Source organism: Ovis canadensis, chromosome 24 (assembly GCF_042477335.2).
Source record: "Ovis canadensis isolate MfBH-ARS-UI-01 breed Bighorn chromosome 24, ARS-UI_OviCan_v2, whole genome shotgun sequence".
Classification (NCBI taxonomy): Eukaryota; Metazoa; Chordata; class Mammalia; order Artiodactyla; family Bovidae; genus Ovis; species Ovis canadensis.
The window spans coordinates 80,287-103,039 of NC_091268.1; positions in this window are offsets into that span (position 1 = coordinate 80,287).

A 22,753-nucleotide genomic window follows, 5' to 3' on the forward strand; every position below is an offset into this window, starting at 1 on the left:
GCCCCGCACACCCGGAGGCTGACTCCCTGGGCGCCCAGCAGCTGCCTCACACACGTAGCTTCCCTAGCGCTCTCGTCTCCAGCAGAGATGTGTGCAGCTGGTTGGGGCCTGCCCCTGCGTGCCTGGGCTCCCGCCCACAGCCCCAGCTCAGGGCAAGCAGCCCCTGAGCCAAGACCTGCAGGAGGCGCAGAGCGCCCCCACCTGGAAGCCGAGTGAACAGCTGGCGGGGAGGCGAGCCTCCTCGAGGGAAGAAGAGGCAGCCCAGCCTCGTTTGGCTCAAGCCCTACTTGGCTGGAGCCGAGTGCGCCTCCAGGACGGCAGAGCTCCAGCTCTGCTCAGAGGCCCGTTCTGGCAGAGTTGCTGGCGCGAGGCTGCTCTGCCCTGGGCGAGCCTTGCCCAGACTTGCCTCGCTGCTAGGCTTCCTGCCCAGGAAGGAGCAGGCTGCGCGAGGCTGGGAGACGCCACTGGCGCCTTCCTGGCCTCAGCTCCGCTCCTGCCTTGCCTTTGCACCTAGGCCCCAGGCGTCCTTGGGGAGGGCTGAGGGGCCGGTGGCTTGCACACTGCCAAGGGCCCCAGCAGGAAGAGCTCTGTGCGAGGGAAGGGAAGGGCCAGTGCAGGGCTCCTCCAGCGGTTGCTTGGCCGCCCAGACTCAGCGCCGCACGGAGTGCACCAGGCTCCCAGGGCCCCTGGCTGGGGTCTGCAGCCCCGCACACCCGGAGGCTGACTCCCTGGGCGCCCAGCAGCTGCCTCACACACGTAGCTTCCCTAGCGCTCTCGTCCCCAGCAGAGACGTGTGCAGCTGGTTGGGGCCTGCCCCTGCGTGCCTGGGCTCCCACACACAGCCCCAGGTAAGGGCAAGCAGCCCCTGAGCCAAGACCTGCAGGAGGCGCAGAGCGCCCCCACCTGGAAGCCGAGTGAACAGCTGGCGGGGAGGCGAGCCTCCTCGAGGGAAGAAGAGGCAGCCCAGCCTCGTTTGGCTCAAGCCCTACTTGGCTGGAGCCGAGTGCGCCTCCAGGACGGCAGAACTCCAGCTCTGCTCAGAGGCCCGATCTGGCAGAGTTGCTGGCGCGAGGCTGCTCTGCCCTGGGCGAGCCTTGCCCAGACTTGCCTCGCTGCTAGGCTTCCTGCCCAGGAAGGAGCAGGCTGCGCGAGGCTGGGAGATGCCACTGGCGCCTTCCTGGCCTCAGCTCCGCTCCTGCCTTGCCTTTGCACCTAGGCCCCAGGCGTCCTTGGGGAGGGCTTAGGGGCCGGTGGCTTGCACACTGCCAAGGGCTCCAGCAGGAAGAGCTCTGTGCGAGGAAAGGGAAGGGCCAGTGCAGGGCTCCTCCAGCGGTTGCTTGGCCGCCCAGGCTCAGCGCCGCACGGAGTGCACCAGGCTCCCAGGGCCCCTGGCTGGGGTCTGCAGCCCCGCACACCCGGAGGCTGACTCCCTGGGCGCCCAGCAGCTGCCTCACACACGTAGCTTCCCTAGCGCTCTCCTCCCCAGCAGAGACGTGTGCAGCTGGTTGGGGCCTGCCCCTGCGTGCCTGGGCTCCCGCCCACAGCCCCAGCTCAGGGCAAGCAGCCCCTGAGCCAAGACCTGCAGGAGGCGCAGAGCGCCCCCACCTGGAAGCCGAGTGAACAGCTGGCGGGGAGGCGAGCCTCCTCGAGGGAAGAAGAGGCAGCCCAGCCTCGTTTGGCTCAAGCCCTACTTGGCTGGAGCCGAGTGCGCCTCCAGGACGGCAGAGCTCCAGCTCTGCTGAGAGGCCCGTTCTGGCAGAGTTGCTGGCGCGAGGCTGCTCTGCCCTGGGCGAGCCTTGCCCAGACTTGCCTCGCTGCTAGGCTTCCTGCCCAGGAAGGAGCAGGCTGCGCGAGGCTGGGAGACGCCACTGGCGCCTTCCTGGCCTCAGCTCCGCTCCTGCCTTGCCTTTGCACCTAGGCCCCAGGCGTCCTTGGGCAGGGCTTAGGGGCCGGTGGCTTGCACACTGCCAAGGGCTCCAGCAGGAAGAGCTCTGTGCGAGGGAAGGGAAGGGCCAGTGCAGGGCTCCTCCAGCGGTTGCTTGGCCGCCCAGACTCAGCGCCGCACGGAGTGCACCAGGCTCCCAGGGCCCCTGGCTGGGGTCTGCAGCCCCGCACACCCGGAGGCTGACTCCCTGGGCGCCCAGCAGCTGCCTCACACACGTAGCTTCCCTAGCGCTCTCGTCCCCAGCAGAGACGTGTGCAGCTGGTTGGGGCCTGCCCCTGCGTGCCTGGGCTCCCACCCACAGCCCCAGGTCAGGGCAAGCAGCCCCTGAGCCAAGACCTGCAGGAGGCGCAGAGCGCCCCCACCTGGAAGCCGAGTGAACAGCTGGCGGGGAGGCGAGCCTCCTCGAGGGAAGAAGAGGCAGCCCAGCCTCGTTTGGCTCAAGCCCTACTTGGCTGGAGCCGAGTGCTCCTCCAGGACGGCAGAGCTCCAGCTCTGCTCAGAGGCCCGATCTGGCAGAGTTGCTGGCGCGAGGCTGCTCTGCCCTGGGCGAGCCTTGCCCAGACTTGCCTCGCTGCTAGGCTTCCTGCCCAGGAAGGAGCAGGCTGCGCGAGGCTGGGAGACGCCACTGGCGCCTTCCTGGCCTCAGCTCCGCTCCTGCCTTGCCTTTGCACCTAGGCCCCAGGCGTCCTTGGGGAGGGCTTAGGGGCCGGTGGCTTGCACACTGCCAAGGGCTCCAGCAGGAAGAGCTCTGTGCGAGGGAAGGGAAGGGCCAGTGCAGGGCTCCTCCAGCGGTTGCTTGGCCGCCCAGATTCAGCGCCGCACGGAGTGCACCAGGCTCCCAGGGCCCCTGGCTGGGGTCTGCAGCCCCGCACACCCGGAGGCTGACTCCCTGGGCGCCCAGCAGCTGCCTCACACACGTAGCTTCCCTAGCGCTCTCCTCCCCAGCAGAGACGTGTGCAGCTGGTTGGGGCCTGCCCCTGCGTGCCTGGGCTCCCACGCACAGCCCCAGCTCAGGGCAAGCAGCCCCTGAGCCAAGACCTGAAGAAGGCGCAGAGCGCCCCCACCTGGAAGCCGAGTGAACAGCTGGCGGGGAGGCGAGCCTCCTCGAGGGAAGAAGAGGCAGCCCAGCCTCGTTTGGCTCAAGCCCTACTTGGCTGGAGCCGAGTGCGCCTCCAGGACGGCAGAGCTCCAGCTATGCTCAGAGGCCCGATCTGGCAGAGTTGCTGGCGCGAGGCTGCTCTGCCCTGGGCGACCGTTGCCCAGACTTGCCTCGCTGCTAGGCTTCCTGCCCAGGAAGGAGCAGGCTGCGCGAGTCTGGGAGACGCCACTGGCGCCTTCCTGGCCTCAGCTCCGCTCCTGCCTTGCCTTTGCACCTAGGCCCCAGGCGTCCTTGGGGAGGGCTTAGGGGCCGGTGGCTTGCACACTGCCAAGGGCTCCAGCAGGAAGAGCTCTGTGCGAGGGAAGGGAAGGGCCAGTGCAGGGCTCCTCCAGCGGTTGCTTGGCCGCCCAGACTCAGCGCCGCAGAGAGTTCACCAGGCTCCCAGGGCCCCTGGCTGGGGTCTGCAGCCCCGCACACCCGGAGGCTGACTCCCTGGGCGCCCAGCAGCTGCCTCACACACGTAGCTTCCCTAGCGCTCTCGTCCCCAGCAGAGACGTGTGCAGCTGGTTGGGGCCTGCCCCTGCGTGCCTGGGCTCCCACCCACAGCCCCAGCTCAGGGCAAGCAGCCCCTGAGCCAAGACCTGCAGGAGGCGCAGAGCGCCCCCACCTGGAAGCCGAGTGAACAGCTGGCGGGGAGGCGAGCCTCCTCGAGGGAAGAAGAGGCAGCCCAGCCTCGTTTGGCTCAAGCCCTACTTGGCTGGAGCCGAGTGCGCCTCCAGGACGGCACAGCTCCAGCTCTGCTCAGAGGCCCGTTCTGGCAGAGTTGCTGGCGCGAGGCTGCTCTGCCCTGGGCGAGCCTTGCCCAGACTTGCCTCGCTGCTAGGCTTCCTGCCCAGGAAGGAGCAGGCTGCGCAAGGCTGGGAGACGCCACTGGCGCCTTCCTGGCCTCAGCTCCGCTCCTGCCTTGCCTTTGCACCTAGGCCCCAGGCGTCCTTGGGGAGGGCTTAGGGGCCGGTGGCTTGCACACTGCCAAGGGCTCCAGCAGGAAGAGCTCTGTGCGAGGGAAGGGAAGGGCCAGTGCAGGGCTCCTCCAGCGGTTGCTTGGCCGCCCAGGCTCAGCGCGGCACGGAGTGCACCAGGCTCCCAGGGCCCCTGGCTGGGGTCTGCAGCCCCGCACACCCGGAGGCTGACTCCCTGGGCGCCCAGCAGCTGCCTCACACACGTAGCTTCCCTAGCGCTCTCCTCCCCAGCAGAGACGTGTGCAGCTGGTTGGGGCCTGCCCCTGCGTGCCTGGGCTCCCGCCCACAGCCCCAGCTCAGGGCAAGCAGCCCCTGAGCCAAGACCTGCAGGAGGCGCAGAGCGCCCCCACCTGGAAGCCGAGTGAACAGCTGGCGGGGAGGCGAGCCTCCTCGAGGGAAGAAGAGGCAGCCCAGCCTCGTTTGGCTCAAGCCCTACTTGGCTGGAGCCGAGTGCGCCTCCAGGACGGCAGAGCTCCAGCTCTGCTGAGAGGCCCGTTCTGGCAGAGTTGCTGGAGCGAGGCTGCTCTGCCCTGGGCGAGCCTTGCCCAGACTTGCCTCGCTGCTAGGCTTCCTGCCCAGGAAGGAGCAGGCTGCGCGAAGCTGAGAGACGCCACTGGCGCCTTCCTGGCCTCAGCTCCGCTCCTGCCTTGCCTTTGCACCTAGGCCCCAGGCGTCCTTGGGGAGGGCTTAGGGGCCGGTGGCTTGCACACTGCCAAGGGCTCCAGCAGGAAGAGCTCTGTGCGAGGGAAGGGAAGGGCCAGTGCAGGGCTCCTCCAGCGGTTGCTTGGCCGCCCAGGCTCAGCGCCGCACGGAGTGCACCAGGCTCCCAGGGCCCCTGGCTGGGGTCTGCAGCCCCGCACACCCGGAGGCTGACTCCCTGGGCGCCCAGCAGCTGCCTCACACACGTAGCTTCCCTAGCGCTCTCCTCCCCAGCAGAGACGTGTGCATCTGGTTGGGGCCTGCCCCTGCGTGCCTGGGCTCCCGCCCACAGCCCCAGCTCAGGGCAAGCAGCCCCTGAGCCAAGACCTGCAGGAGGCGCAGAGCGCCCCCACCTGGAAGCCGAGTGAACAGCTGGCGGGGAGGCGAGCCTCCTCGAGGGAAGAAGAGGCAGCCCAGCCTCGATTGGCTCAAGCCCTACTTGGCTGGAGCCGAGTGCGCCTCCAGGACGGCAGAGCTCCAGCTATGCTCAGAGGCCCGATCTGGCAGAGTTGCTGGTGCGAGGCTGCTCTGCCCTGGGCGAGCCTTGCCCAGACTTGCCTCGCTGCTAGGCTTCCTGCCCAGGAAGGAGCAGGCTGCGCGAGGCTGGGAGACGCCACTGGCGCCTTCCTGGCCTCAGCTCCGCTCCTGCCTTGCCTTTGCACCTAGGCCCCAGGCGTCCTTGGGGAGGGCTTAGGGGCCGGTGGCTTGCACAGTGCCAAGGGCTCCAGCAGGAAGAGCTCTGGGCGAGGGAAGGGAAGGGCCAGTGCAGGGCTCCTACAGCGGTTGCTTGGCCGCCCAGGCTCAGCGCCGCACGGAGTGCACCAGGCTCCCAGGGCCCCTGGCTGGGGTCTGCAGCCCCGCACACCCGGAGGCTGACTCCCTGGGCGCCCAGCAGCTGCCTCACACACGTAGCTTCCCTAGCGCTCTCCTCCCCAGCAGAGACGTGTGCAGCTGGTTGGGGCCTGCCCCTGCGTGCCTGGGCTCCCGCCCACAGCCCCAGCTCAGGGCAAGCAGCCCCTGAGCCAAGACCTGCAGGAGGCGCAGAGCGCCCCCACCTGGAAGCCGAGTGAACAGCTGGCGGGGAGGCGAGCCTCCTCGAGGGAAGAAGAGGCAGCCCAGCCTCGTTTGGCTCAAGCCCTACTTGGCTGGAGCCGAGTGCGCCTCCAGGACGGCACAGCTCCAGCTCTGCTCAGAGGCCCGATCTGGCAGAGTTGCTGGCGCGAGGCTGCTCTGCCCTGGGCGAGCCTTGCCCAGACTTGCCTCGCTGCTAGGCTTCCTGCCCAGGAAGGAGCAGGCTGCGCGAGGCTGGGAGACGCCACTGGCGCCTTCCTGGCCTCAGCTCCGCTCCTGCCTTGCCTTTGCACCTAGGCCCCAGGCGTCCTTGGGGAGGGCTTAGGGGCCGGTGGCTTGCACACTGCCAAGGGCTCCAGCAGGAAGAGCTCTGTGCGAGGGAAGGGAAGGGCCAGTGCAGGGCTCCTCCAGCGGTTGCTTGGCCGCCCAGGCTCAGCGCCGCACGGAGTGCACCAGGCTCCCAGGGCCCCTGGCTGGGGTCTGCAGCCCCGCACACCCGGAGGCTGACTCCCTGGGCGCCCAGCAGCTGCCTCACACACGTAGCTTCCCTAGCGCTCTCCTCCCCAGCAGAGACGTGTGCAGCTGGTTGGGGCCTGCCCCTGCGTGCCTGGGCTCCCGCCCACAGCCCCAGCTCAGGGCAAGCAGCCCCTGAGCCAAGACCTGCAGGAGGCGCAGAGCGCCCCCACCTGGAAGCCGAGTGAACAGCTGGCGGGGAGGCGAGCCTCCTCGAGGGAAGAAGAGGCAGCCCAGCCTCGTTTGGCTCAAGCCCTACTTGGCTGGAGCCGAGTGCGCCTCCAGGACGGCACAGCTCCAGCTCTGCTCAGAGGCCCGTTCTGGCAGAGTTGCTGGCGCGAGGCTGCTCTGCCCTGGGCGAGCCTTGCGCAGACTTGCCTCGCTGCTAGGCTTCCTGCCCAGGAAGGAGCAAGCTGCGCGAGGCTGAGAGACGCCACTGGCGCCTTCCTGGCCTCAGCTCCGCTCCTGCCTTGCCTTTGCACCTAGGCCCCAGGCGTCCTTGGGGAGGGCTTAGGGGCCGGTGGCTTGCACACTGCCAAGGGCTCCAGCAGGAAGAGCTCTGTGCGAGGGAAGGGAAGGGCCAGTGCAGGGCTCCTCCAGCGGTTGCTTGGCCGCCCAGGCTCAGCGCCGCACGGAGTGCACCAGGCTCCCAGGGCCCCTGGCTGGGGTCTGCAGCCCCGCACACCCGGAGGCTGACTCCCTGGGCGCCCAGCAGCTGCCTCACACACGTAGCTTCCCTAGCGCTCTCCTCCCCAGCAGAGACGTGTGCAGCTGGTTGGGGCCTGCCCCTGCGTGCCTGGGCTCCCGCCCACAGCCCCAGCTCAGGGCAAGCAGCCCCTGAGCCAAGACCTGCAGGAGGCGCAGAGCGCCCCCACCTGGAAGCCGAGTGAACAGCTGGCGGGGAGGCGAGCCTCCTCGAGGGAAGAAGAGGCAGCCCAGCCTCGTTTGGCTCAAGCCCTACTTGGCTGGAGCCGAGTGCGCCTCCAGGACGGCAGAGCTCCAGCTATGCTCAGAGGCCCGATCTGGCAGAGTTGCTGGTGCGAGGCTGCTCTGCCCTGGGCGAGCCTTGCCCAGACTTGCCTCGCTGCTAGGCTTCCTGCCCAGGAAGGAGCAGGCTGCGCGAGGCTGGGAGACGCCACTGGCGCCTTCCTGGCCTCAGCTCCGCTCCTGCCTTGCCTTTGCACCTAGGCCCCAGGCGTCCTTGGGGAGGGCTTAGGGGCCGGTGGCTTGCACACTGCCAAGGGCTCCAGCAGGAAGAGCTCTGTGCGAGGGAAGGGAAGGGCCAGTGCAGGGCTCCTCCAGCGGTTGCTTGGCCGCCCAGGCTCAGCGCCGCACGGAGTGCACCAGGCTCCCAGGGCCCCTGGCTGGGGTCTGCAGCCCCGCACACCCGGAGGCTGACTCCCTGGGCGCCCAGCAGCTGCCTCACACACGTAGCTTCCCTAGCGCTCTCCTCCCCAGCAGAGACGTGTGCAGCTGGTTGGGGCCTGCCCCTGCGTGCCTGGGCTCCCGCCCACAGCCCCAGCTCAGGGCAAGCAGCCCCTGAGCCAAGACCTGCAGGAGGCGCAGAGCGCCCCCACCTGGAAGCCGAGTGAACAGCTGGCGGGGAGGCGAGCCTCCTCGAGGGAAGAAGAGGCAGCCCAGCCTCGTTTGGCTCAAGCCCTACTTGGCTGGAGCCGAGTGCGCCTCCAGGACGGCACAGCTCCAGCTCTGCTCAGAGGCCCGTTCTGGCAGAGTTGCTGGCGCGAGGCTGCTCTGCCCTGGGCGAGCCTTGCCCAGACTTGCCTCGCTGCTAGGCTTCCTGCCCAGGAAGGAGCAGGCTGCGCGAGGCTGGGAGACGCCACTGGCGCCTTCCTGGCCTCAGCTCCGCTCCTGCCTTGCCTTTGCACCTAGGCCCCAGGCGTCCTTGGGGAGGGCTTAGGGGCCGGTGGCTTGCACACTGCCAAGGGCTCCAGCAGGAAGAGCTCTGTGCGAGGGAAGGGAAGGGCCAGTGCAGGGCTCCTCCAGCGGATGCTTGGCCGCCCAGGCTCAGCGCCGCACGGAGTGCACCAGGCTTCCAGGGCCCCTGGCTGGGGTCTGCAGCCCCGCACACCCGGAGGCTGACTCCCTGGGCGCCCAGCAGCTGCCTCACACACGGAGCTTCCCTAGCGCTCTCCTCCCCAGCAGAGACGTGTGCAGCTGGTTGGGGCCTGGCCCTGCGTGCCTGGGCTTCCGCGCACAGCCCCAGCTCAGGGCAAGCAGCCCCTGAGCCAAGACCTGCAGAAGGCGCAGAGCGCCCCCACCTGGAAGCCAAGTGAACAGCTGGCGGGGAGGCGAGCCTCCTCGAGGGAAGAAGAGGCAGCCCAGCCTCGTTTGGCTCAAGCCCTACTTGGCTGGAGCCGAGTGTGCCTCCAGGACGGCAGAGCTCCAGCTCTGCTCAGAGGCCCGTTCTGGCAGAGTTGCTGGCGCGAGGCTGCTCTGCCCTGGGCGAGCCTTGCCCAGACTTGCCTCGCTGCTAGGCTTCCTGCCCAGGAAGGAGCAGGCTGCACGAGGCTGGGAGACGCCACTGGCGCCTTCCTGGCCTCAGCTCCGCTCCTGCCTTGCCTTTGCACCTAGGCCCCAGGCGTCCTTGGGGAGGGCTTAGGGGCCGGTGGCTTGCACACTGCCAAGGGCTCCAGCAGGAAGAGCTCTGGGCGAGGGAAGGGAAGGGCCAGTGCAGGGCTCCTCCAGCGGTTGCTTGGCCGCCCAGGCTCAGCGCCGCACGGAGTGCACCAGGCTCCCAGGGCCCCTGGCTGGGGTCTGCAGCCCCGCACACCCGGAGGCTGACTCCCTGGGCGCCCAGCAGCTGCCTCACACACGTAGCTTCCCTAGCGCTCTCCTCCCCAGCAGAGACGTGTGCAGCTGGTTGGGGCCTGCCCCTGCGTGCCTGGTCTCCCGCCCACAGCCCCAGCTCAGGGCAAGCAGCCCCTGAGCCAAGACCTGCAGGAGGCGCAGAGCGCCCCCACCTGGAAGCCGAGTGAACAGCTGGCGGGGAGGCGAGCCTCCTCGAGGGAAGAAGAGGCAGCCCAGCCTCGTTTGGCTCAAGCCCTACTTGGCTGGAGCCGAGTGCGCCTCCAGGACGGCAGAACTCCAGCTCTGCTGAGAGGCCCGTTCTGGCAGAGTTGCTGGCGCGAGGCTGCTCTGCCCTGGGCGAGCCTTGCCCAGACTTGCCTCGCTGCTAGGCTTCCTGCCCAGGAAGGAGCAGGCTGCGCGAGGCTGGGAGACGCCACTGGCGCCTTCCTGGCCTCAGCTCCGCTCCTGCCTTGCCTTTGCACCTAGGCCCCAGGCGTCCTTGGGGAGGGCTTAGGGGCCGGTGGCTTGCACACTGCCAAGGGCTCCAGCAGGAAGAGCTCTGTGCGAGGGAAGGGAAGGGCCAGTGCAGGGCTCCTCCAGCGGTTGCTTGGCCGCCCAGGCTCAGCGCCGCACGGAGTGCACCAGGCTCCCAGGGCCCCTGGCTGGGGTCTGCAGCCCCGCACACCCGGAGGCTGACTCCCTGGGCGCCCAGCAGCTGCCTCACACACGTAGCTTCCCTAGCGCTCTCCTCCCCAGCAGAGACGTGTGCAGCTGGTTGGGGCCTGCCCCTGCGTGCCTGGGCTCCCGCACACAGCCCCAGCTCAGGGCAAGCAGCCCCTGAGCCAAGACCTGCAGGAGGCGCAGAGCGCCCCCACCTGGAAGCCGAGTGAACAGCTGGCGGGGAGGCGAGCCTCCTCGAGGGAAGAAGAGGCAGCCCAGCCTCGTTTGGCTCAAGCCCTACTTGGCTGGAGCCGAGTGCGCCTCCAGGACGGCAGAGCTCCAGCTCTGCTGAGAGGCCCGTTCTGGCAGAGTTGCTGGCGTGAGGCTGCTCTGCCCTGGGCGAGCCTTGCCCAGACTTGCCTCGCTGCTAGGCTTCCTGCCCAGGAAGGAGCAGGCTGCGCGAGGCTGGGAGACGCCACTGGCGCCTTCCTGGCCTCAGCTCCGCTCCTGCCTTGCCTTTGCACCTAGGCCCCAGGCGTCCTTGGGGAGGGCTTAGGGGCCGGTGGCTTGCACACTGCCAAGGGCTCCAGCAGGAAGAGCTCTGTGCGAGGGAAGGGAAGGGCCAGTGCAGGGCTCCTCCAGCGGTTGCTTGGCCGCCCAGGCTCAGCGCCGCACGGAGTGCACCAGGCTCCCAGGGCCCCTGGCTGGGGTCTGCAGCCCCGCACACCCGGAGGCTGACTCCCTGGGCGCCCAGCAGCTGCCTCACACACGTAGCTTCCCTAGCGCTCTCCTCCCCAGCAGAGACGTGTGCAGCTGGTTGGGGCCTGCCCCTGCGTGCCTGGGCTCCCGCCCACAGCCCCAGCTCAGGGCAAGCAGCCCCTGAGCCAAGACCTGCAGGAGGCGCAGAGCGCCCCCACCTGGAAGCCGAGTGAACAGCTGGCGGGGAGGCGAGCCTCCTCGAGGGAAGAAGAGGCAGCCCAGCCTCGTTTGGCTCAAGCCCTACTTGGCTGGAGCCGAGTGCGCCTCCAGGACGGCAGAGCTCCAGCTCTGCTCAGAGGCCCGTTCTGGCAGAGTTGCTGGCGCGAGGCTGCTCTGCCCTGGGCGAGCCTTGCCCAGACTTGCCTCGCTGCTAGGCTTCCTGCCCAGGAAGGAGCAGGCTGCGCGAGGCTGGGAGACGCCACTGGCGCCTTCCTGGCCTCAGCTCCGCTCCTGCCTTGCCTTTGCACCTAGGCCCCAGGCGTCCTTGGGGAGGGCTTAGGGGCCGGTGGCTTGCACACTGCCAAGGGCTCCAGCAGGAAGAGCTCTGTGCGAGGGAAGGGAAGGGCCAGTGCAGGGCTCCTCCAGCGGTTGCTTGGCCGCCCAGGCTCAGCGCCGCACGGAGTGCACCAGGCTCCCAGGGCCCCTGGCTGGGGTCTGCAGCCCCGCACACCCGGAGGCTGACTCCCTGGGCGCCCAGCAGCTGCCTCACACACGTAGCTTCCCTAGCGCTCTCCTCCCCAGCAGAGACGTGTGCAGCTGGTTGGGGCCTGCCCCTGCGTGCCTGGGCTCCCGCCCACAGCCCCAGCTCAGGGCATGCAGCCCCTGAGCCAAGACCTGCAGGAGGCGCAGAGCGCCCCCACCTGGAAGCCGAGTGAACAGCTGGCGGGGAGGCGAGCCTCCTCGAGGGAAGAAGAGGCAGCCCAGCCTCGTTTGGCTCAAGCCCTACTTGGCTGGAGCCGAGTGCGCCTCCAGGACGGCAGAGCTCCAGCTATGCTCAGAGGCCCGATCTGGCAGAGTTGCTGGCGCGAGGCTGCTCTGCCCTGGGCGAGCCTTGCCCAGACTTGCCTCGCTGCTAGGCTTCCTGCCCAGGAAGGAGCAGGCTGCGCGAGGCTGGGAGACGCCACTGGCGCCTTCCTGGCCTCAGCTCCGCTCCTGCCTTGCCTTTGCACCTAGGCCCCAGGCGTCCTTGGGGAGGGCTTAGGGGCCGGTGGCTTGCACACTGCCAAGGGCTCCAGCAGGAAGAGCTCTGTGCGAGGGAAGGGAAGGGCCAGTGCAGGGCTCCTCCAGCGGTTGCTTGGCCGCCCAGGCTCAGCGCCGCACGGAGTGCACCAGGCTCCCAGGGCCCCTGGCTGGGGTCTGCAGCCCCGCACACCCGGAGGCTGACTCCCTGGGCGCCCAGCAGCTGCCTCACACACGTAGCTTCCCTAGCGCTCTCCTCGCCAGCAGAGACGTGTGCAGCTGGTTGGGGCCTGCCCCTGCGTGCCTGGGCTCCCGCCCACAGCCCCAGCTCAGGGCAAGCAGCCCCTGAGCCAAGACCTGCAGGAGGCGCAGAGCGCCCCCACCTGGAAGCCGAGTGAACAGCTGGCGGGGAGGCGAGCCTCCTCGAGGGAAGAAGAGGCAGCCCAGCCTCGTTTGGCTCAAGCCCTACTTGGCTGGAGCCGAGTGCGCCTCCAGGACGGCACAGCTCCAGCTCTGCTCAGAGGCCCGTTCTTGCAGAGTTGCCTGCGCGAGGCTGCTCTGCCCTGGGCGAGCCTTGCCCAGACTTGCCTCGCTGCTAGGCTTCCTGCCCAGGAAGGAGCAGGCTGCGCGAGGCTGGGAGACGCCACTGGCGCCTTCCTGGCCTCAGCTCCGCTCCTGCCTTGCCTTTGCACCTAGGCCCCAGGCGTCCTTGGGGAGGGCTTAGGGGCCGGTGGCTTGCACACTGCCAAGGGCTCCAGCAGGAAGAGCTCTGTGCGAGGGAAGGGAAGGGCCAGTGCAGGGCTCCTCCAGCGGTTGCTTGGCCGCCCAGGCTCAGCGCCGCACGGAGTGCACCAGGCTCCCAGGGCCCCTGGCTGGGGTCTGCAGCCCCGCACACCCGGAGGCTGACTCCCTGGGCGCCCAGCAGCTGCCTCACACACGTAGCTTCCCTAGCGCTCTCCTCCCCAGCAGAGACGTGTGCAGCTGGTTGGGGCCTGCCCCTGCGTGCCTGGGCTCCCGCCCACAGCCCCAGCTCAGGGCAAGCAGCCCCTGAGCCAAGACCTGCAGGAGGCGCAGAGCGCCCCCACCTGGAAGCCGAGTGAACAGCTGGCGGGGAGGCGAGCCTCCTCGAGGGAAGAAGAGGCAGCCCAGCCTCGTTTGGCTCAAGCCCTACTTGGCTGGAGCCGAGTGCGCCTCCAGGACGGCAGAGCTCCAGCTATGCTCAGAGGCCCGATCTGGCAGAGTTGCTGGTGCGAGGCTGCTCTGCCCTGGGCGAGCCTTGCCCAGACTTGCCTCGCTGCTAGGCTTCCTGCCCAGGAAGGAGCAGGCTGCGCGAGGCTGGGAGACGCCACTGGCGCCTTCCTGGCCTCAGCTCCGCTCCTGCCTTGCCTTTGCACCTAGGCCCCAGGCGTCCTTGGGGAGGGCTTAGGGGCCGGTGGCTTGCACAGTGCCAAGGGCTCCAGCAGGAAGAGCTCTGGGCGAGGGAAGGGAAGGGCCAGTGCAGGGCTCCTCCAGCGGTTGCTTGGCCGCCCAGGCTCAGCGCCGCACGGAGTGCACCAGGCTCCCAGGGCCCCTGGCTGGGGTCTGCAGCCCCGCACACCCGGAGGCTGACTCCCTGGGCGCCCAGCAGCTGCCTCACACACGTAGCTTCCCTAGCGCTCTCCTCCCCAGCAGAGACGTGTGCAGCTGGTTGGGGCCTGCCCCTGCGTGCCTGGGCTCCCGCCCACAGCCCCAGCTCAGGGCAAGCAGCCCCTGAGCCAAGACCTGCAGGAGGCGCAGAGCGCCCCCACCTGGAAGCCGAGTGAACAGCTGGCGGGGAGGCGAGCCTCCTCGAGGGAAGAAGAGGCAGCCCAGCCTCGTTTGGCTCAAGCCCTACTTGGCTGGAGCCGAGTGCGCCTCCAGGACGGCACAGCTCCAGCTCTGCTGAGAGGCCCGTTCTGGCAGAGTTGCTGGCGCGAGGCTGCTCTGCCCTGGGCGAGCCTTGCCCAGACTTGCCTCGCTGCTAGGCTTCCTGCCCAGGAAGGAGCAGGCTGCACGAGGCTGGGAGACGCCACTGGCGCCTTCCTGGCCTCAGCTCCGCTCCTGCCTTGCCTTTGCACCTAGGCCCCAGGCGTCCTTGGGGAGGGCTTAGGGGCCGGTGGCTTGCACACTGCCAAGGGCTCCAGCAGGAAGAGCTCTGTGCGAGGGAAGGGAAGGGCCAGTGCAGGGCTCCTCCAGCGGTTGCTTGGCCGCCCAGGCTCAGCGCCGCACGGAGTGCACCAGGCTCCCAGGGCCCCTGGCTGGGGTCTGCAGCCCCGCACACCCGGAGGCTGACTCCCTGGGCGCCCAGCAGCTGCCTCACACACGTAGCTTCCCTAGCGCTCTCCTCCCCAGCAGAGACGTGTGCAGCTGGTTGGGGCCTGCCCCTGCGTGCCTGGGCTCCCGCACACAGCCCCAGCTCAGGGCAAGCAGCCCCTGAGCCAAGACCTGCAGGAGGCGCAGAGCGCCCCCACCTGGAAGCCGAGTGAACAGCTGGCGGGGAGGCGAGCCTCCTCGAGGGAAGAAGAGGCAGCCCAGCCTCGTTTGGCTCAAGCCCTACTTGGCTGGAGCCGAGTGCGCCTCCAGGACGGCAGAGCTCCAGCTCTGCTGAGAGGCCCGTTCTGGCAGAGTTGCTGGCGCGAGGCTGCTCTGCCCTGGGCGAGCCTTGCCCAGACTTGCCTCGCTGCTAGGCTTCCTGCCCAGGAAGGAGCAGGCTGCGCGAGGCTGGGAGACGCCACTGGCGCCTTCCTGGCCTCAGCTCCGCTCCTGCCTTGCCTTTGCACCTAGGCCCCAGGCGTCCTTGGGGAGGGCTTAGGGGCCGGTGGCTTGCACACTGCCAAGGGCTCCAGCAGGAAGAGCTCTGTGCGAGGGAAGGGAAGGGCCAGTGCAGGGCTCCTCCAGCGGTTGCTTGGCCGCCCAGGCTCAGCGCCGCCCGGAGTGCACCAGGCTCCCAGGGCCCCTGGCTGGGGTCTGCAGCCCCGCACACCCGGAGGCTGACTCCCTGGGCGCCCAGCAGCTGCCTCACACACGTAGCTTCCCTAGCGCTCTCCTCGCCAGCAGAGACGTGTGCAGCTGGTTGGGGCCTGCCCCTGCGTGCCTGGGCTCCCGCCCACAGCCCCAGCTCAGGGCAAGCAGCCCCTGAGCCAAGACCTGCAGGAGGCGCAGAGCGCCCCCACCTGGAAGCCGAGTGAACAGCTGGCGGGGAGGCGAGCCTCCTCGAGGGAAGAAGAGGCAGCCCAGCCTCGTTTGGCTCAAGCCCTACTTGGCTGGAGCCGAGTGCGCCTCCAGGACGGCACAGCTCCAGCTCTGCTCAGAGGCCCGTTCTTGCAGAGTTGCCTGCGCGAGGCTGCTCTGCCCTGGGCGAGCCTTGCCCAGACTTGCCTCGCTGCTAGGCTTCCTGCCCAGGAAGGAGCAGGCTGCGCGAGGCTGGGAGACGCCACTGGCGCCTTCCTGGCCTCAGCTCCGCTCCTGCCTTGCCTTTGCACCTAGGCCCCAGGCGTCCTTGGGGAGGGCTTAGGGGCCGGTGGCTTGCACACTGCCAAGGGCTCCAGCAGGAAGAGCTCTGTGCGAGGGAAGGGAAGGGCCAGTGCAGGGCTCCTCCAGCGGTTGCTTGGCCGCCCAGGCTCAGCGCCGCACGGAGTGCACCAGGCTCCCAGGGCCCCTGGCTGGGGTCTGCAGCCCCGCACACCCGGAGGCTGACTCCCTGGGCGCCCAGCAGCTGCCTCACACACGTAGCTTCCCTAGCGCTCTCCTCCCCAGCAGAGACGTGTGCAGCTGGTTGGGGCCTGCCCCTGCGTGCCTGGGCTCCCGCCCACAGCCCCAGCTCAGGGCAAGCAGCCCCTGAGCCAAGACCTGCAGGAGGCGCAGAGCGCCCCCACCTGGAAGCCGAGTGAACAGCTGGCGGGGAGGCGAGCCTCCTCGAGGGAAGAAGAGGCAGCCCAGCCTCGTTTGGCTCAAGCCCTACTTGGCTGGAGCCGAGTGCGCCTCCAGGACGGCAGAGCTCCAGCTATGCTCAGAGGCCCGATCTGGCAGAGTTGCTGGTGCGAGGCTGCTCTGCCCTGGGCGAGCCTTGCCCAGACTTGCCTCGCTGCTAGGCTTCCTGCCCAGGAAGGAGCAGGCTGCGCGAGGCTGGGAGACGCCACTGGCGCCTTCCTGGCCTCAGCTCCGCTCCTGCCTTGCCTTTGCACCTAGGCCCCAGGCGTCCTTGGGGAGGGCTTAGGGGCCGGTGGCTTGCACAGTGCCAAGGGCTCCAGCAGGAAGAGCTCTGGGCGAGGGAAGGGAAGGGCCAGTGCAGGGCTCCTCCAGCGGTTGCTTGGCCGCCCAGGCTCAGCGCCGCACGGAGTGCACCAGGCTCCCAGGGCCCCTGGCTGGGGTCTGCAGCCCCGCACACCCGGAGGCTGACTCCCTGGGCGCCCAGCAGCTGCCTCACACACGTAGCTTCCCTAGCGCTCTCCTCCCCAGCAGAGACGTGTGCAGCTGGTTGGGGCCTGCCCCTGCGTGCCTGGGCTCCCGCCCACAGCCCCAGCTCAGGGCAAGCAGCCCCTGAGCCAAGACCTGCAGGAGGCGCAGAGCGCCCCCACCTGGAAGCCGAGTGAACAGCTGGCGGGGAGGCGAGCCTCCTCGAGGGAAGAAGAGGCAGCCCAGCCTCGTTTGGCTCAAGCCCTACTTGGCTGGAGCCGAGTGCGCCTCCAGGACGGCACAGCTCCAGCTCTGCTGAGAGGCCCGTTCTGGCAGAGTTGCTGGCGCGAGGCTGCTCTGCCCTGGGCGAGCCTTGCCCAGACTTGCCTCGCTGCTAGGCTTCCTGCCCAGGAAGGAGCAGGCTGCACGAGGCTGGGAGACGCCACTGGCGCCTTCCTGGCCTCAGCTCCGCTCCTGCCTTGCCTTTGCACCTAGGCCCCAGGCGTCCTTGGGGAGGGCTTAGGGGCCGGTGGCTTGCACACTGCCAAGGGCTCCAGCAGGAAGAGCTCTGTGCGAGGGAAGGGAAGGGCCAGTGCAGGGCTCCTCCAGCGGTTGCTTGGCCGCCCAGGCTCAGCGCCGCACGGAGTGCACCAGGCTCCCAGGGCCCCTGGCTGGGGTCTGCAGCCCCGCACACCCGGAGGCTGACTCCCTGGGCGCCCAGCAGCTGCCTCACACACGTAGCTTCCCTAGCGCTCTCCTCCCCAGCAGAGACGTGTGCAGCTGGTTGGGGCCTGCCCCTGCGTGCCTGGGCTCCCGCACACAGCCCCAGCTCAGGGCAAGCAGCCCCTGAGCCAAGACCTGCAGGAGGCGCAGAGCGCCCCCACCTGGAAGCCGAGTGAACAGCTGGCGGGGAGGCGAGCCTCCTCGAGGGAAGAAGAGGCAGCCCAGCCTCGTTTGGCTCAAGCCCTACTTGGCTGGAGCCGAGTGCGCCTCCAGGACGGCAGAGCTCCAGCTCTGCTGAGAGGCCCGTTCTGGCAGAGTTGCTGGCGCGAGGCTGCTCTGCCCTGGGCGAGCCTTGCCCAGACTTGCCTCGCTGCTAGGCTTCCTGCCCAGGAAGGAGCAGGCTGCGCGAGGCTGGGAGACGCCACTGGCGCCTTCCTGGCCTCAGCTCCGCTCCTGCCTTGCCTTTGCACCTAGGCCCCAGGCGTCCTTGGGGAGGGCTTAGGGGCCGGTGGCTTGCACACTGCCAAGGGCTCCAGCAGGAAGAGCTCTGTGCGAGGGAAGGGAAGGGCCAGTGCAGGGCTCCTCCAGCGGTTGCTTGGCCGCCCAGGCTCAGCGCCGCCCGGAGTGCACCAGGCTCCCAGGGCCCCTGGCTGGGGTCTGCAGCCCCGCACACCCGGAGGCTGACTCCCTGGGCGCCCAGCAGCTGCCTCACACACGTAGCTTCCCTAGCGCTCTCCTCGCCAGCAGAGACGTGTGCAGCTGGTTGGGGCCTGCCCCTGCGTGCCTGGGCTCCCGCCCACAGCCCCAGCTCAGGGCAAGCAGCCCCTGAGCCAAGACCTGCAGGAGGCGCAGAGCGCCCCCACCTGGAAGCCGAGTGAACAGCTGGCGGGGAGGCGAGCCTCCTCGAGGGAAGAAGAGGCAGCCCAGCCTCGTTTGGCTCAAGCCCTACTTGGCTGGAGCCGAGTGCGCCTCCAGGACGGCACAGCTCCAGCTCTGCTCAGAGGCCCGTTCTGGCAGAGTTGCTGGCGCGAGGCTGCTCTGCCCTGGGCGAGCCTTGCCCAGACTTGCCTCGCTGCTAGGCTTCCTGCCCAGGAAGGAGCAGGCTGCGCGAGGCTGGGAGACGCCACTGGCGCCTTCCTGGCCTCAGCTCCGCTCCTGCCTTGCCTTTGCACCTAGGCCCCAGGCGTCCTTGGGGAGGGCTTAGGGGCCGGTGGCTTGCACACTGCCAAGGGCTCCAGCAGGAAGAGCTCTGTGCGAGGGAAGGGAAGGGCCAGTGCAGGGCTCCTCCAGCGGTTGCTTGGCCGCCCAGGCTCAGCGCCGCACGGAGTGCACCAGGCTCCCAGGGCCCCTGGCTGGGGTCTGCAGCCCCGCACACCCGGAGGCTGACTCCCTGGGCGCCCAGCAGCTGCCTCACACACGTAGCTTCCCTAGCGCTCTCCTCCCCAGCAGAGACGTGTGCAGCTGGTTGGGGCCTGCCCCTGCGTGCCTGGGCTCCCGCACACAGCCCCAGCTCAGGGCAAGCAGCCCCTGAGCCAAGACCTGCAGGAGGCGCAGAGCGCCCCCACCTGGAAGCCGAGTGAACAGCTGGCGGGGAGGCGAGCCTCCTCGAGGGAAGAAGAGGCAGCCCAGCCTCGTTTGGCTCAAGCCCTACTTGGCTGGAGCCGAGTGCGCCTCCAGGACGGCAGAGCTCCAGCTCTGCTCAGAGGCCCGTTCTGGCAGAGTTGCTGGCGCGAGGCTGCTCTGCCCTGGGCGAGCCTTGCCCAGACTTGCCTCGCTGCTAGGCTTCCTGCCCAGGAAGGAGCAGGCTGCGCGAGGCTGGGAGACGCCACTGGCGCCTTCCTGGCCTCAGCTCCGCTCCTGCCTTGCCTTTGCACCTAGGCCCCAGGCGTCCTTGGGGAGGGCTTAGGGGCCGGTGGCTTGCACACTGCCAAGGGCTCCAGCAGGAAGAGCTCTGGGCGAGGGAAGGGAAGGGCCAGTGCAGGGCTCCTCCAGCGGTTGCTTGGCCGCCCAGGCTCAGCGCCGCACGGAGTGCACCAGGCTCCCAGGGCCCCTGGCTGGGGTCTGCAGCCCCGCACACCCGGAGGCTGACTCCCTGGGCGCCCAGCAGCTGCCTCACACACGTAGCTTCCCTAGCGCTCTCCTCCCCAGCAGAGACGTGTGCAGCTGGTTGGGGCCTGCCCCTGCGTGCCTGGGCTCCCGCCCACAGCCCCAGCTCAGGGCAAGCAGCCCCTGAGCCAAGACCTGCAGGAGGCGCAGAGCGCCCCCACCTGGAAGCCGAGTGAACAGCTGGCGGGGAGGCGAGCCTCCTCGAGGGAAGAAGAGGCAGCCCAGCCTCGTTTGGCTCAAGCCCTACTTGGCTGGAGCCGAGTGCGCCTCCAGGACGGCATAGCTCCCGCTCTGCTCAGAGGCCCGTTCTGGCAGAGTTGCTGGCGCGAGGCTGCTCTGCCCTGGGCGAGCCTTGCCCAGAATTGCCTCGCTGCTAGGCTTCCTGCCCAGGAAGGAGCAGGCTGCGCGAGGCTGGGAGACGCCACTGGCGCCTTCCTGGCCTCAGCTCCGCTCCTGCCTTGCCTTTGCACCTAGGCCCCAGGCGTCCTTGGGGAGGGCTTAGGGGCCGGTGGCTTGCACACTGCCAAGGGCTCCAGCAGGAAGAGCTCTGTGCGAGGGAAGGGAAGGGCCAGTGCAGGGCTCCTCCAGCGGTTGCTTGGCCGCCCAGGCTCAGCGCCGCACGGAGTGCACCAGGCTCCCAGGGCCCCTGGCTGGGGTCTGCAGCCCCGCACACCCGGAGGCTGACTCCCTGGGCGCCCAGCAGCTGCCTCACACACGTAGCTTCCCTAGCGCTCTCCTCGCCAGCAGAGACGTGTGCAGCTGGTTGGGGCCTGCCCCTGCGTGCCTGGGCTCCCGCCCACAGCCCCAGCTCAGGGCAAGCAGCCCCTGAGCCAAGACCTGCAGGAGGCGCAGAGCGCCCCCACCTGGAAGCCGAGTGAACAGCTGGCGGGGAGGCGAGCCTCCTGGAGGGAAGAAGAGGCAGCCCAGCCTCCTTTGGCTCAAGCCCTACTTGGCTGGAGCCGAGTGCGCCTCCAGGACGGCACAGCTCCAGCTCTGCTCAGAGGCCCGTTCTGGCAGAGTTGCTGGCGCGAGGCTGCTCTGCCCTGGGCGAGCCTTGCCCAGACTTGCCTCCCTGCTAGGCTTCCTGCCCAGGAAGGAGCAGGCTGCGCGAGGCTGGGAGACGCCACTGGCGCCTTCCTGGCCTCAGCTCCGCTCCTGCCTTGCCTTTGCACCTAGGCCCCAGGCGTCCTTGGGGAGGGCTTAGGGGCCGGTGGCTTGCACACTGCCAAGGGCTCCAGCAGGAAGAGCTCTGTGCGAGGGAAGGGAAGGGCCAGTGCAGGGCTCCTCCAGCGGTTGCTTGGCCGCCCAGGCTCAGCGCCGCACGGAGTGCACCAGGCTCCCAGGGCCCCTGGCTGGGGTCTGCAGCCCCGCACACCCGGAGGCTGACTCCCTGGGCGCCCAGCAGCTGCCTCACACACGTAGCTTCCCTAGCGCACTCCTCCCCAGCAGAGACGTGTGCAGCTGGTTGGGGCCTGCCCCTGCGTGCCTGGGCTCCCGCACACAGCCCCAGCTCAGGGCAAGCAGCCCCTGAGCCAAGACCTGCAGGAGGCGCAGAGCGCCCCCACCTGGAAGCCGAGTGAACAGCTGGCGGGGAGGCGAGCCTCCTCGAGGGAAGAAGAGGCAGCCCAGCCTCGTTTGGCTCAAGCCCTACTTGGCTGGAGCCGAGTGCGCCTCCAGGACGGCACAGCTCCAGCTCTGCTCAGAGGCCCGTTCTGGCAGAGTTGCTGGCGCGAGGCTGCTCTGCCCTGGGCGAGCCTTGCCCAGACTTGCCTCGCTGCTAGGCTTCCTGCCCAGGAAGGAGCAGGCTGCGCGAGGCTGGGAGACGCCACTGGCGCCTTCCTGGCCTCAGCTCCGCTCCTGCCTTGCCTTTGCACCTAGGCCCCAGGCCTCCTTGGGGAGGGCTTAGGGGCCGGTGGCTTGCACACTGCCAAGGGCTCCAGCAGGAAGAGCTCTGGGCGAGGGAAGGGAAGGGCCAGTGCAGGGCTCCTCCAGCGGTTGCTTGGCCGCCCAGGCTCAGCGCCGCACGGAGTGCACCAGGCTCCCAGGGCCCCTGGCTGGGGTCTGCAGCCCCGCACACCCGGAGGCTGACTCCCTGGGCGCCCAGCAGCTGCCTCACACACGTAGCTTCCCTAGCGCTCTCCTCCCCAGCAGAGACGTGTGCAGCTGGTTGGGGCCTGCCCCTGCGTGCCTGGGCTCCCGCCCACAGCCCCAGCTCAGGGCAAGCAGCCCCTGAGCCAAGACCTGCAGGAGGCGCAGAGCGCCCCCACCTGGAAGCCGAGTGAACAGCTGGCGGGGAGGCGAGCCTCCTCGAGGGAAGAAGAGGCAGCCCAGCCTCGTTTGGCTCAAGCCCTACTTGGCTGGAGCCGAGTGCGCCTCCAGGACGGCAGAGCTCCAGCTCTGCTCAGAGGCCCGTTCTGGCAGAGTTGCTGGCGCGAGGCTGCTCTGCCCTGGGCGAGCCTTGCCCAGACTTGCCTCGCTGCTAGGCTTCCTGCCCAGGAAGGAGCAGGCTGCGCGAGGCTGAGAGACACCACTGGCGCCTTCCTGGCCTCAGCTCCGCTCCTGCCTTGCCTTTGCACCTAGGCCCCAGGCGTCCTTGGGGAGGGCTTAGGGGCCGGTGGCTTGCACACTGCCAAGGGCTCCAGCAGGAAGAGCTCTGTGCGAGGGAAGGGAAGGGCCAGTGCAGGGCTCCTCCAGCGGTTGCTTGGCCGCCCAGGCTCAGCGCCGCACGGAGTGCACCAGGCTCCCAGGTCCCCTGGCTGGGGTCTGCAGCCCCGCACACCCGGAGGCTGACTCCCTGGGCGCCCAGCAGCTGCCTCACACACGTAGCTTCCCTAGCGCACTCCTCCCCAGCAGAGACGTGTGCAGCTGGTTGGGGCCTGCCCCTGCGTGCCTGGGCTCCCGCACACAGCCCCAGCTCAGGGCAAGCAGCCCCTGAGCCAAGACCTGCAGGAGGCGCAGAGCGCCCCCACCTGGAAGCCGAGTGAACAGCTGGCGGGGAGGCGAGCCTCCTCGAGGGAAGAAGAGGCAGCCCAGCCTCGTTTGGCTCAAGCCCTACTTGGCTGGAGCCGAGTGCGCCTCCAGGACGGCAGAGCTCCAGCTCTGCTGAGAGGCCCGTTCTGGCAGAGTTGCTGGCGCGAGGCTGCTCTGCCCTGGGCGAGCCTTGCCCAGACTTGCCTCGCTGCTAGGCTTCCTGCCCAGGAAGGAGCAGGCTGCGCGAGGCTGGGAGACGCCACTGGCGCCTTCCTGGCCTCAGCTCCGCTCCTGCCTTGCCTTTGCACCTAGGCCCCAGGCGTCCTTGGGGAGGGCTTAGGGGCCGGTGGCTTGCACACTGCCAAGGGCTCCAGCAGGAAGAGCTCTGTGCGAGGGAAGGGAAGGGCCAGTGCAGGGCTCCTCCAGCGGTTGCTTGGCCGCCCAGGCTCAGCGCCGCCCGGAGTGCACCAGGCTCCCAGGGCCCCTGGCTGGGGTCTGCAGCCCCGCACACCCGGAGGCTGACTCCCTGGGCGCCCAGCAGCTGCCTCACACACGTAGCTTCCCTAGCGCTCTCCTCGCCAGCAGAGACGTGTGCAGCTGGTTGGGGCCTGCCCCTGCGTGCCTGGGCTCCCGCCCACAGCCCCAGCTCAGGGCAAGCAGCCCCTGAGCCAAGACCTGCAGGAGGCGCAGAGCGCCCCCACCTGGAAGCCGAGTGAACAGCTGGCGGGGAGGCGAGCCTCCTCGAGGGAAGAAGAGGCAGCCCAGCCTCGTTTGGCTCAAGCCCTACTT